The sequence below is a fragment of the Fukomys damarensis genome, unplaced genomic scaffold, assembly GCF_012274545.1.
Source record: "Fukomys damarensis isolate Sample0158 unplaced genomic scaffold, DMR_v1.0_HiC HiC_scaffold_9, whole genome shotgun sequence".
Lineage (NCBI taxonomy): Eukaryota > Metazoa > Chordata > Mammalia > Rodentia > Bathyergidae > Fukomys > Fukomys damarensis.
Window position 1 is genome coordinate 31,162,841 of NW_022900921.1, and position 14,051 is coordinate 31,176,891.

Here is a 14,051-nt window from a genome sequence, read left to right on the forward strand (position 1 = left end):
CGCCAGCCGAGGCCTCTGGCGCCCCCTGGCGGCCTCGAGCTGCTTGCGGCCCGCCGGACTGCCTGGGCGTCTGGGAGCAGAATGTAGTTATTTACAATCCTGCAGGACTGAGACGACTTTCTGGGCCATCCTGGTGCAAGATAGCTGAAGGAACAGATGATACAAAGCCAAGGAGCTTGCCAGCCGTTGAAACATTCGCAGAAGGTAGGTCGTCGGGCTTGCGGCTCAGAATCACCTTGGTGAAGAGAGCTTCATGAAAATAGAGACATCCGAGGAAGACTCGGGATGTTTTGCTGCCAAACTGGGCAGAAAAATGGGGACATGCTGCTTGCCTCGGTTTCTGTGAGCTTAAGAAGGATCTCTCCTTCATTTCTAAGCCTCACGCAGGGCCCCAGCGCTGCTGAATCGGCATTCCTTGAGCGTTCCAAGGACTTTACTTTTGTTGTTTCATTGAGGATTGAACCCATGGCCTCCTGCACCCTCAACAAGCAGTGTGTCACTAAGTTACACCCCAGCCCTTTTTACTTTTTATTATGAAACAGGGATTTGCTAAATTGCTCAGAGCGGCCTCAAAATTTCAACTGTCTTCCCTCAGCTTCTCCGAATAGCTGGGATTACGGGAGTGCACCATGTTCCTGGCTCAGGAGTCCCCAGGTGCCTTTTATGCACCACCAAGTCTGAGTGGACTTCTTTACTGCCGCCCCGGGTTGTAATCATACCCCACCTGCGATCTGCCCATGCCATGGTCACTCCTGTTGGCCCTGCATGGCCCTCTAGCCTTCCTTTCTCTTATTACCACATCCTTGTGCTCACAATGACTCGGTGAGTATACTTTGGTCTGTGCATCTGTCCCCACCCCGTGGAAAATGGCCCAAAGCTAGCCTGTTTCATTTTCTCAGCTGGGAGGGAAAAGAAAAGGAAGAGCAGGAGCAGGCTTCACAGACAGAACACAGAAGCAGGAGGCTGGCCTTGACCACAGCCCTGGCTCCTTCACAGTATTCAGCCATGTTTGATCAAACAGAGCTGGAAGGGACACAGCGCCTTCCCTGCCTGAGGCCAGGAGATACTTACCTGCCACCTTCTCCATACAACTGCAGCCCACTCATTGGGCACCAAGGGCTTGTTTAGAACAAGTCTGACCAAACTGTGTGCCACAGCCATGCCCAAAACAAGCTCAGAACACTTCATGATGCTTTCCTGAGACCAGGCTCCTGGCTGCAGCCCCAGGCCATGCACATCTGGCCCCTGGCTACCTCTGGCTACCTGTCATTATCTGTCACTGCATTCCCTTTTCCTAGCCTCACTTCCTGGACAGTCTGCCTCTAGGTACCGACCCCAGTGGAGATGAGCTGCCTCCAACATGGGCTCCCTCACTTTTGCCTGGGCTGGCATCCAGCCCAGCGGGAGCCGCAGTAATGCACTCCTCTGCTTACTCACCTGTACTTGTTCAGAGAGACTTGCTGAGCCCAGGGACCAGCTGGGGACCCCAGTGATGCTATCGATGCTTCTGCCCCGGAAGTTGCTTGTTCCATGCATGTCCTCCCCGTGGGCTGGAACTGAAGGCAGAGGCTGCCTTGTTCACAAGAGCTCCCCAGTTGCCAGGGCACAAGCTCCTAACACACAGGTGCTCAGACAATACTTGTGGTGAGAGAGTGAGCGGGTGAATGAATGAATAGCACCCAGCCAAGTCTGAACCACACTTCTCAGCTAACAGTAACACGTGATGTGTGGTCAGTCGTGAGCTGTGCTAGTCCTTTGCTTGTGGGTAATATGTAGCAGCTGGATTGTGATCTTTCTTTAAAACATCAGCAGAGGCCTGGGTATCCCAGTTTTACTCTAATGTGCATTCCTGGAAGCTTTCTTGAAAGGGAAAGGAATGAAAATCACAGCTATCATGTACATCAGCCAAAGTTTATCATGGGACTATTCTAGGTATTCAAGATCAAGTCCTGTGTGTATCAGAGTGGGAGAGAGGCTTACAAATGAGGGAGAGAATTTCCTCCTGTTCATAGGAACCCAGGCAAGCAGCACTTCTCCATCTCTCTGTCCAGGTTGACAGCAGAACTTCTCCAAAGAGTTGTCCCCTGATATCTTTGCTCCTCGTCTCTAATGCGTTCCTCTTCCCACTCAAACCTGCCTTCGGCCTCCCTCACTGCAATGACTGTCAATCAATGGCAGCCCCTGTAGTTGGTCTTTAGTTTCTGTGGGCTCTGGGGGTACCATCCCTCCTTGCCTTCCTGTCTCCACTAGTCATTCCTGTGTGTACACCAGCACTTCTTGGAGTGAGGGGAACTTGGTCCTGTACCCCCTCACAATCTGTGCCTTTCCCTGGCTGCTCACATCGAGCCCTGCGCTGAGAATGTCCAGGTTCAACTGCAGCCCACGAGTGTCTGAGGACTTCCTCCTATTCACAGTGGTGTCTCAGCGTGCCCACATGTATGTCTGACATAACAGAACTTCGCTCAGCACCTGTGCTCCAGAGTAAACCTATGCCCAGCCAAATGGCTGCCTGAGGCAGAAGTGTTTGAGTCACCTTCTGCTTCTGCACTTCCTTCCCCCTCTGCATCCTTCTCTTTTCTTCAGGTCAAATCATAATTTGAGGAAGACAAGCCTACTGTCTTTTTCACTCCTGCCCAGGCTTTCTCAGGTCCTGACACTAGTGGACACTCAGTAAATATCTCCCCAGCAAGTAAATGAACAATGGGTGAGTGAAACACATTTCAGGATCCTTCATGCATCCCAAAGTTGGAAGCCCCTAACTGCCTCGAGCATTTCCTTTGCTCCTCCTTACACCTCTTGTTCTGCAGAGCTCCTCTCTGCTATTCTGGGAGGTCCTGTCCCCAGTTTAATAGAAGGTCATCCACTTTTGGCCAGGGTCCAACCTGACAATCGGAATCCTCCCTGTAACCAGCACAAGTGGGAAGGGCAGCCAGCGCAGCCAGGCAGGGATGGGGGGGGCAGCCGGAGCTGGCCTGAGCCAAGAAAGGACATAACCTTGGGATTGGGTGGGAAAGCTTGAAGCTGGAGACCTGCCAGCCTCTCAGCCAGCACTTGTGGGGAGCAACATCAGATTTATTTGGCTGCAGGAAGCACTGGGGACCAAGATCAATACTGAGCCTTGGGGCTGTATTTCTGCTTTTCATTGACTTATGCACCACTATAATAACTCCTTGTTTTAACATAGTTCTTATTTTCAAAGAGCCCCACATGTTTTATTTTCAGTTTAATGGATCCTTAAACATGTGCTCCTGGCTACACTAAAGCAGACCTAACTATCGCCGTTTTATGTGGAGAAGAGGGGCGCACCAAAAGGCTAGATGACTGTGAAGGTCACAGAAAGAGAGAAAGATGGTCTAGCAGTGAAAAATTCCATGCATAGCACCCCTCAATTTGTGAACCACCCACAGGGCTCTGTCTGATAAAGAGAGGCTCCTATCATTCTTACCTTATCATTGAGCTGAATCCACTTTTAGCTGAAAAGTCATATGCCTGCCTGGTATATGGCACCTCCACTTTGCTGCCCCTGGTACCTTGAACTAAAAGTGCCCCAAATGGAATACTTGAGCTGCAGTCTCTAGTAAGACCTGCTCTGCTTCCAGTGTCCCCAGTTCCGGTGTCCCCATCTCCAGAGAAACAGCCACCCCTGCCTACTGTTCTGATCCGAGCCAGTGAGCACCTCTCCCGGGGATTCCATGGGGCCCGAATCCTCCCCTCTTTGCCTGCCCTTCGGCTGACAAGACTCCACCCCCACTTAGGCTGCAGCTTCACTCCAAGTCCCCAGAAAAGGTTCCTCTCAGCCCCACAGCCTGAAGGTCCTCATGACAGCTTCAGAATTGCTTAACGTCCCTCTCCCACCAGACAGCACAAAGGCCAGGTCTGAGTCAGGGCCGGACTTGGCTGCTCCTGAGCCCACAGTGCTTAGAACAAATACATGCTACATAGCAGGAGTGTGACGCATACTGATGGAACCAGGAAATACTCGAAGCCTAGTGCATGCAATTTCCCCCTCTTCTAAGAAGCAAAGAAGCTCCCAGGTTTAACTGAGAGTTTTGAACCCCAAACATCCCTTGGATGAAAAGTAGAGACAATGAGGAAAGGATGTGCTCTTCCCACCTCTGGCTGATTCTTTGCCTCGGAGGAGCTATTGGAATGTACCCTGGCCCCCAGAAGGAGAAGCATGAAATAGATGCGTTTCTCAACACTGCGGAAAACAGCTCACCCAGGAGGGCCTGTAACTTTTATGAACACATTGATTCCACTTATTGATTATATGCATTCAGCAGAGCTGGGCTCGCTCCATCTTTTCACAGCCCCCATTGCCACCCCCAGCTCTGTACGCATCTCTTCCTCCCTTGCAAAGCTATAGAAAGTGGGTGACCTAGCTCAGGAGGAATTGATTTTAAGCAAATGAATACCTCACAGAGAAATGAAAATGACCGTCAGAAAAACCTAGTGGCCAAGCAGCTATATAGGGACAGATCAGAAGATGTCAAAGGCCTGACCACAAGGCAAAATTCATGAGAACAATACCAATGATGACAAGGTGGACCTGTGTGAGCATGCACAAAATGTTATCACTGTCTTGTTTCTATGTAGTGTGATTGTCATCACTACTTCCTATGAAAGAGGCATTGTAGTAAGCCCCACTTTTCAGATGAAAGCATTGAGTCCCACAGTTACGTTACCACTTACATCACCCTATTTTCTGTTGCTTTAAAAAAGAATACCCAAGCCTGGGTAATATATAGAGCAAAGACATTTACTTATTTCAAGGTCTTGAAGGCTGAAAGCTAAAGATCGGGCAGCCCTTTTTGTTCTCTTTGTATCACAACATGACAGAGAAGTAGAATGGGAGGCATCCGAGTACAGAGGTGGTCAGATACATAAAGTGGCCTCAGTTTATTCCAACCCACTCTGAAGAACTGACCCACTCCTCAGGCCCAATATTAATCCCTTCTAAGGTGATACCTCTGGGGAGGTAGCTCAGTTATAGACCACCCAATAAACTTGTGTAAAGCCCTGGGTCCAATCCCCAGTACTGCAAAGAAAAAAAGAAAAGAAAGCAAAAAGGCAACAAAGGAAGAAAAGAAAAAGAAAAAGGGCTGGGGGGAGTGGTTCAGGGGTACAGCACTCACCTACTGCATACTAGTTTCAATCCCCAGCCCTGAAGAAATAATCATAATCAAGATCAAGGTCTTAATCATGAGTGATGCCCCCAGTGACCAAATCGCTTCCCACTACAACAAAGTTCCACCAGTGTTCACTTTCACCACAGTGGGAAACAAGCTTCTGCTACATAAACTTTTGGCGGGCAGACGATATACAAACCACAGCATCCCTTGTCCCAACCACATAGTGTGTAAATGAAAGAGCCAGATTTGAACCAAAAGCTAAGGACCATCTGATGTCCATGCTCTGCTGTGACCTGCCCACAGCCAATGCCACTGCTGCCATCTGCCACCATCCCCAGTTTCCTCCCTCCTACACTAAACATCCTCACACATTGGTTTGGTGTAAATTTATCCATTGATTTATATACAATCTATGTTGTACTCGTGGAATTCAGTATCTGTTCCCATGGATTGTATGGCCATCTGGACAAGACATTAAATGGGAACCCACACTAATTATTTTCAGTCATAATTATATGTATATGTAGTGAAAGGCACCAACAACTATGAACACAGTAAAGAGGACTTTGTGTGACTGACAGTCTGTGGTGATGATGGAGCTTCACCATCGTGGAAGAAAGAAATACCATCTTGCTCTCAGGGAACACATGTCTGATCTTCACCCAGAAGTACTGAGGCTCACTCCATTTCTAATAGTGATGACTGCCACAAGATACCTAGTGAAAGTATGAGGTTGTATCAACTACTTCTGTCCTCAGAAGGCATGAAAGAGACACTTCTGAGGACCCAGAAGTCACTGGGAGTGAGGGAAGAGCTGAGTTACTCTGGGAAAGGAAAGCTCAAAATCTTACCATTCATCAACTAGTCACTGAGCTGGCACTCAGTGTCAGAGCAGATAATTCTGGGGACACAACAGAGGACTGAGACAGACATAGCTTGTCTTTGTAGAGCTTATTCCTCCAGGAAAACTTAAACCTGCTTGCAGCACTGGAGGCAAGCTTGCTCTGCCCAGCTGGAAAGAATTTATCTTTGTTTGGCTCTTCTGCACTCCTGCAGGTTTCCAATAAACTCTGACATCCTCTGCTTGGAATGTTCTACCTTCCAGTTCTCCAATGGCTGAAATAATTACTGGAGTTGACAACTTTCAGTTGTCAGGTACATCTCAATTTCAGAGAAGCTAAAAAAGCATACATCTTAGAATCTACAGTGCAAAGGTTGCCTCATAGGTTTATCAAGGGAATTAAACAACTTTATATTTGCACTGTGCTTAGAACAGTGTCTTACACGTACTGCTTGATGGTTAAGTCAGAAGTTCCTCACCTAAACCCATGTGAAAGAAGCCACATCCTCCCTTTCTACGATTAAGGACTCTGAGCTTTGGCGGTGTTAAATGACTTGCCCAAGATTGCAAGGCCTGTGATCTTTCTGTCTGCTGAGTCCATGATATAAACCATGATGTACCCTTTGCCCTGCACACATGACCTGGGATAGTCACGGTCAAGTCACTTGGTCTCTTTTTCCTAAGAAACAAGCTTGCAGAGACTTGAAGACATTTTTCTTTCCTTCTCTCAGGAAAGAATCCAGCCTTCTTTTCTTTTTCTCATTAACTTTGTGTTCATTTAAAGAGAAGAAATGCCCCCAGGTGTCAGCATCAGCCTCCATGCAACACAACGGAAGCTTCCAGATAGGCAGTAGGGGCTGCCTTCCCTCTTGGAGCCGACACCAAATCACTGCTGTAAGAAGCATCTCACGGCCTTGGTATGATGCATGGACACACCTTGGGGACATAGAGAGGGGCAGATGCGAGTCACCAGAGAGCTTGGCATGCCCTCCAAATGACACACTTATGAGAGAGGACTCAGCTCGGCAAGGCTCCTCATGCTCAGAACAAAATGTAGCTCCCTACAGAGGAAGCTCTGTGAGAACCTCTCAAGCTGAGATGGAAGCAGGAGAGCACAACTGGAACAGGAGGAGTCACACAGAGCCTGATGGACCTGGAAAACACAACAAATGAACCCAGTCACTTTGCCAAGGCCCAGAGAGACCCCATTCTACTGGAATAGGAACTAATGCAAAAGGAGTTCTAAAACTACCCAGGGAATTAGCTTGAACCAAAACCAAACTTCCCATAAATATCTCCTACTAAAACTTCCAGGAAAACACAAATGGGTCAGCAAGACCCTATACACTAAGCTAAATCATCTTAAACCAGGACTGTGGGGAGAACGGAACCCTCCTCCATTGTTGGTGGGAGTGCAGACTGGTGCAACCACTATGGAAGTCAATATGGAGATACCTCAAAGAACTAGGATTACAGGTTCCATTTGACTCAGGCATCCCTTTGTTGAGTATCTTTCCAAAATAATTGAAAGAATCATATCACAGTGATATATGCATACCCATGTTTATAGTGGCAGAGTTTGTAATAGCTAAAAATTGGAAACAACCCAATTGCCCATCAGTTGGAGACTGGATAAAGAAGATGTGGTTTTTCTATAAAATGAAATACTACTCAGCCATAAAGAATGAGAAATTAGAGTTAGTCGTAGGAAAATGGATGCATGTTGAGGATATACTCCTAAGTGAAATAAATAAGTCACACGTGTAAATACTGAATAGTTTCTCTGGTATGAAAAACTATAATCCTAAATAAGATCCTAATGGTATAAATGACAATGTGAAATAGGAAGAAAAGGGCTTAAGGGATAAGGGAAGTGGGAAGGGTAGGGGAAAGGAAATAAGGGAAAAGAAAAAAATATGAGAAAATGGAAATAAAGTATTTGTAAACAGGGAAATGGGAGGGGGTGAAGGGAGGGCAGGGGTAAGGGGAAAAATGAGAACCAAGACCTGTCATGTAAAGGTACAAGATCCCAATGATGAATGTAACTGTACTGCATACCTAATATGTACCAATAAACTCAATGAGGGAAAAAACAAACAAACATCTCAAGCCCCCAAGAAGCCTTATCTGAGGTTGTGGTTGTTGTCACTATTGTAATTCTCGATATGAAATTTAACCCCCTAACAAGTTTTTTAGTGTATAATACAGTATTGCCATCTATAAGCACAATCTTGCAGAGCAGATCTCTAGAATCCACTAATTTTATATAACTGAAGTGCTGTACCTTTTAATTAATAACTCTCCGTTTCCCTGGTCCCCATATATTTATTTTACTCTTGGCTTCTATAAGTTTGACTAATATGATACTTCATAGAAGGGGAATCATGCAGTACTTCTCCTGTAACTGGCTTATTTCACTTAACCTAATACTGTCCACGTTCCTCCACAGTGTTACGTGCAGGGTTTCCTCTTTTTAAAGGATGAATAACATTTGAATATGTATGTACTATGTTTTATTTATCCATTGACCCTGCAATGGGGCTTTGGTTCTTTCCTTCTCTACCATCTTTGGTACTGTGACCAGAGCTGCAATGAACTAATGTACTAATATGTCCTTGAAATTCTGATTGCAGTTCTGATGCTTAAGTCCCCAGAATTTACCAACATGGATGATAGTTCTTACTTTTCTGAGTGACTTCCGTGCTGTTTTCTTTCAGGGGCTGCACCTCTTTACATTCCCATCAACAGTGTACAAGAGTTCCAGATTCCCCACCTCCTTGTCAGCACTAGGTGTATTTTCTTTTGTTGATAATATCCATCCTGACAGGTACTAAATTATTGCTCATTATGTTTTTCAGTTTCATTTCCTTGATGATTAGTGAAAATCAACATCTTTTCACATACCTGTTACCCATTTATATGTCTTCCTTGGAGAACCATCTGTTCAGTTCCTTAGTATATTTTAAAACTGATTTTATTGGTACACTTTTGATATACATAATGATCATGTTCATCATACGGAATGTGTATGTGTACATGATATATCTTGATTCTTCCTTTTTCCCATTCCCCTCCCCTCCCTTCAACCCTTCTTCCCCTCCTTATTTACAAAAGCTTTGTTTCCATTTTTCCCTTCTGCTCTTTTTTTCCTTTTCCTATCCCCCTCCCTTGTTCTACTTCCCATTTAAACATTTTCTTCCTACTTCCCAATATCTATCAGCTATTTTAGTCCTTATTTAACCTTTCAGTTTCTCACACAAGAGAAATAATGTGATATTTAAACACATGTGTACAATTTATTTCACTTAAAAGTGTTGTTCCAAGGGGCATCCATTTACCTAAAAATGTTTTAAATTTATCCTTTATGGCACAGTAGTACTCCACTGTATATGAAAAACACGTTATATGGGCTATTTCCAAGATTTAGTTATCAAAAATTGTGCTTCTATAAACATGGGTGTGCATACATCACTATAGTATGATGCTTTTAACTCTTTTGGAAAGATATCAAGAAGGGGAATAGCTGGGTTAAATGGAGCCTCTAGTTTTAGTTTTTGAGGGATCTCTATATTGATTTCCATTTGGGTGTACCAGTTTACATTCTCACCAACACTGGAGAAGGGTTGCTTTCTCCCCACAGCCTCACCAGCATTTGTTATTGGTTGCTATCTTAATGATAACCATTCTTTTTGGAGTAAAATGGAATCTCAGTTTTATTTTAATTTGCATTTCTCAAATGACCAGTGATATTGAAACTTTTTTATATATTTCTTTGCTATTTGTATTTCTTCATGTGAGAAGGGTCTATTCATTTCAGATGCCCATTTTTGGACTGGGTTTTTTTAGTTTGGGGGATCTAATTTTTTGAGTTCTTTATATATTCTAGATAATAGACCTTTGTCTGAGGAACAGCTGGTAAATTTTTTTTCAGTGAGTTGTTTTCTTCACTCTGTTGGTGGTTTATTTTGCTTTACAAAAGCTTTTTTTTTTTCCTCATTGAGTTTACTGGTACATTTTAGGTATACAGTACAGTTACATTCATCCTTAGGATCTTGTACCTTTACATGACAGGTCTTGGTTCTCATTTTTTTCCCCTTACCCCTGCCCTCCCTTCACCCACTCCTTCCATCCCCAATCACAAACATTTTATTTTCATTTTACAAAAGCTTTTTATTATAATGAAATTCCAGTTGTTGATTCTTTATATATTTCCTGTGTGATCAGGGTTTTGTTCATAAAGTCTTTGGTTATACCTACGTCTTCAAGAGTTTTACCTATTCTATCTTCCAGCATATTGTTTCTGTTTTAATATTCAGATCTTTGACCCACTTCAATTTTAGTTTAGTGCATAGCAAGAGATGTGGGTCAATGTTTAATCTTTGGCATGTGAAAAGCCAGTTTTCGTAAGCACCATTTATTAAAGAGGCTCTTTCTTCCAGTTAAGGTGTTTAGCCCCTTTAAAGAAGCTAAAGACATATGGAGTTATTTCTTCATCTTCTATTCTGTTCTACTAATCCTCAGGTTTGCTTTTTCTGTTGCGTTTTATTTTTGTTTGTTTTTTGAGTTTTGTTTTGTTGCCAGTGCCATGCTGTTTTTATCACAGTAGCTTTGTAGTATAATTTCAAGTCAGAGATTAGGATGCTTTCTGCCTTGTCTTTTCTACCCAAAACTGCTTTTGCTATTCTAAGTCTCTGGTTCCAAATGAATTTTGGGATTGTTTTCTATAGTTTTGCAAGGAATGCTATTGGTATTTTGATTGGGATTGTATTAAATCTGTATAACAGTTTTGGAAGTGTGGTCATTTTTGCTATACTGGTTTTTCCAAGAAAAATGGATACCTTTCCATTTTCTCATATCTCCCTCAATTTCCTTTTTCAGACTACCATAGTTTTCAATGTAACGGTCTTTAACTTCCTTCATTAGATTGATTCATAAGTATTTCATTTTCCTTGATGGTATTTTCCCCCTAATTTCTCTCTCAGTGAGTTTATTTATGTATAAGAATACTATTGATCTTTGAGTGTTGATATTGCATCCTGCTATACTACTGATTTGGATATTAAATCTAGAAGTCTTTGGTGTGAGTTTTTGGAGACTTCTGTGTGGACTGTGGTGTCATCTGCAAATTATAATAATTTAAATTCTTCCTTTCCTATCCTTATTCGCTTATTTCTTTCTCTTGTCTAATTGCTCTAGCTAATGTTTCCAGAACTATATTGAATAGGAGTGGTGATAGTGGACATTCTGGTCTTGTTCCTGATTTTAGAGTAACAGCTTTCAGTATGATGTTAGTTGTTGGTTTGTCACAGATGGTTTTTATCAAATTGAAATAAAGGCCTTCTATTCCAATTTTTTTAATGTTCGATTTTTTTAATTGTTTTTTTTCCCCCAGTACTGGGAATTGAAATCAAAACTTGTGCTTGAAAGGCAGTAGCCATGCCACTGAGCTAAATCCCTGGCCTGCGAATTAATTTAATTAATTAATTTTCATAGTACTGGGGATCAAACTCAGGACCTTGCCCTTGCCAGGCAGGTGTGGTGCCACTGACCTACATCCTGGCCCTTGAGTAGCGAATTTTAAAAACTTACAGCTCTTCACTGTAAATTTTAGTGGCCTCGGTTCCTCCCTATTGAGTCTCAAGCCTATCAGACAAGTTCAGTTCCACCAGTTTCTGCAGTGGCAGTGATGTCAGTCTGGGAGTCATGCTGGAGAGCAGGTTTTCCTCAGTGACACAGTTTACCTCACCCTAATTTCCTGCCCGGGAAATTGCCAGGGTTGGGCTGGTGCTGGGAGCCTTCAGATACCAGAACCTCAGACCCAAGGAGGGCGGTAAGCACATCAGACCCTGAATTCTCCTGCTCTGCCCCACAGGAAACCCTGGCAGCAGTAGCTCTGCTTCTGACCATCCTTCTGGCTAAGGGTTGTCTATTTTATTTAATCTTTCAAAGAACCAACTCTTTGATTCACTGATTCTTTGTACTGTTTTCTTAGTCTCAATTGCATCGGTTTCTTCCCCAATCTTTATAATTTCCTCTCTCATATGTGCTTTGGGTTTAACTTGCTCTTCTTGTTCTAGAAGCTTAAGGTACAACATTACCTTATTTATTTGAGCTTTGTTATGGCTTGTTATCTAGCTGTCCCGCAGAGGCCTCATGCAGTCATAGGTGGGGCTTTCTCAGAGGTGGCTGGATCTACAGTGTGTGATGCTGGAATTGATTCATGGGGCAATGCTAGGATCAAGGGCACTAGGATTAAGGGTGTGAGTATCACCCACTCTAAATAGCCTGGATAAGATATAAAGGATAGAAAGAGCTATGGTCAATCCTTGTTGTTTTGCTACCTTAGTCCTGCCATGAACTCTTTCCCCTCTACAATGCCTGTCTGCCATGCCAGAGGTTTCAGTCTATAAGGCAGTGCCTTGGAGCCAGCTGATTATCAAATGAAACCTCTACGTGCTTGAGCTAAATAAACCTTTCCTCTCTTAATTTGTAGGTGTGGAGTATTTTGTCTCAGCAATGAGAAATATATCGAAGACAAGCTCACTCTGTTTTTCTGATATGGGACTTTACCACTCTAAGTTTCCCTCATAGGACTGCTTTTGATCATCCCTTGAGTTCTGGTATGTTGTATTGGTATTTTCATTTAATGTAGAAACTGTCTAATTTCTTCTTTAATTTCACTATAAACCATTAATTGTTATTAAACCATTAATGGTTAAAGGAGGGTGTTCTATGTGCTTATGCAGTTTTTGTGATTTCTTTTGCCATTGATTTTGTTTTATTGCACTATTATCTGAAAATCTTCATGCCATAATTTCAGTTTTTTGAACTTACTTAAGTATGTTCCATGAACTCATATGTGGTCTATTTTTAAGAAAGTCCTATGTGCAGCTGAAAAGAATGTGTGCACTGTTATTGTGGGGTGGTGCACTCTGTAGATATCTAAGTCCATTTGTTCAAAGGTTTGATTTAGCTGTGATATTTCTTTGCTGATTTTTTGTCTAGTTGATCTGTCTATTAGTGATAGTGGGGTATTGAGGTCCCCCATTACAATTATACTAGTGTTTGATTTTTCATGTCCATTAATGTTTGTTTTATAAAGTTGGGTGTGCTGATATTTGGTGCATGTATATGTGTGATTGTAGCACTTCCTCTTGGATTGTTCCATTAACAAGTATGTTAAGTATATCATGACCTTCTTTGTCTCTTCTGATCAGTCTTGTCTTAAATTTGCAGTCTTTATCTACAAATAGAATGACTACTTCTGTCTTGTTTCTTGATCCATTCTCCCAGTCTGTTTCTTTTGATTAGTGAATTGAGACCATTAACATTGATGTTATAACTGATATGTATTGACTTATCCTTGTCATGTTATTTTCCTAATGTTGGTTCCCTTTTCTTCCCCCTCTGCTTAATTGCTTGTCTTGCCTGGTAGATTTATTCTGTTGAGGTTCATGGAGTTATTGTCTTCATTATCTTTTTCTAGAATATCCTTTAGAACATTTTGGAGCGCTGGTTTGGTGGTCATGAATTTCTTCAGGTGTTCTATAACATGGAAGTATCTCATTTCTCCATTAATTTTGAAGGAAAATTTTGCAGGGTGCATCAATGTGTGTTGTACGTTGTTTCTTTTTAGGCCTTCAAATACTTCACTCCAACCTCTCCTTGACTTAAGAGTTTGTGTGAAGAAGTCTGCTGTGATTCTAATGGGCTTTTCTTTATTGGTGATTTTAATATTCTGTTATTTTAATATTCTGTTCTTGGACTCTGGTTGTAGGGTTGAGGCCGGGGTTGTTCAGCCTATAATACTCTGAGTGTCTCTTGACAGCATGACCTTGACCCTGGCTGTCTCCCACAGTTGTGCTTCACCCAGTTACTGGGAACCCTGAGATGAAGCCAACTCACAGCTGCTCCAAGTCCGAGTTCAGTTTTTTTCTCCCCAGATGGTGTCTGGCCAACCTCCCTCTCCAGAGAACGCTTGAACTGGAATCATTCACCAGCTGTTGCAGCTCACAAGAATCTGCTGCTCTAGTCCACTGGTGTATTTCTCCATGGAGATCTCTGGAGTCACCACCCTC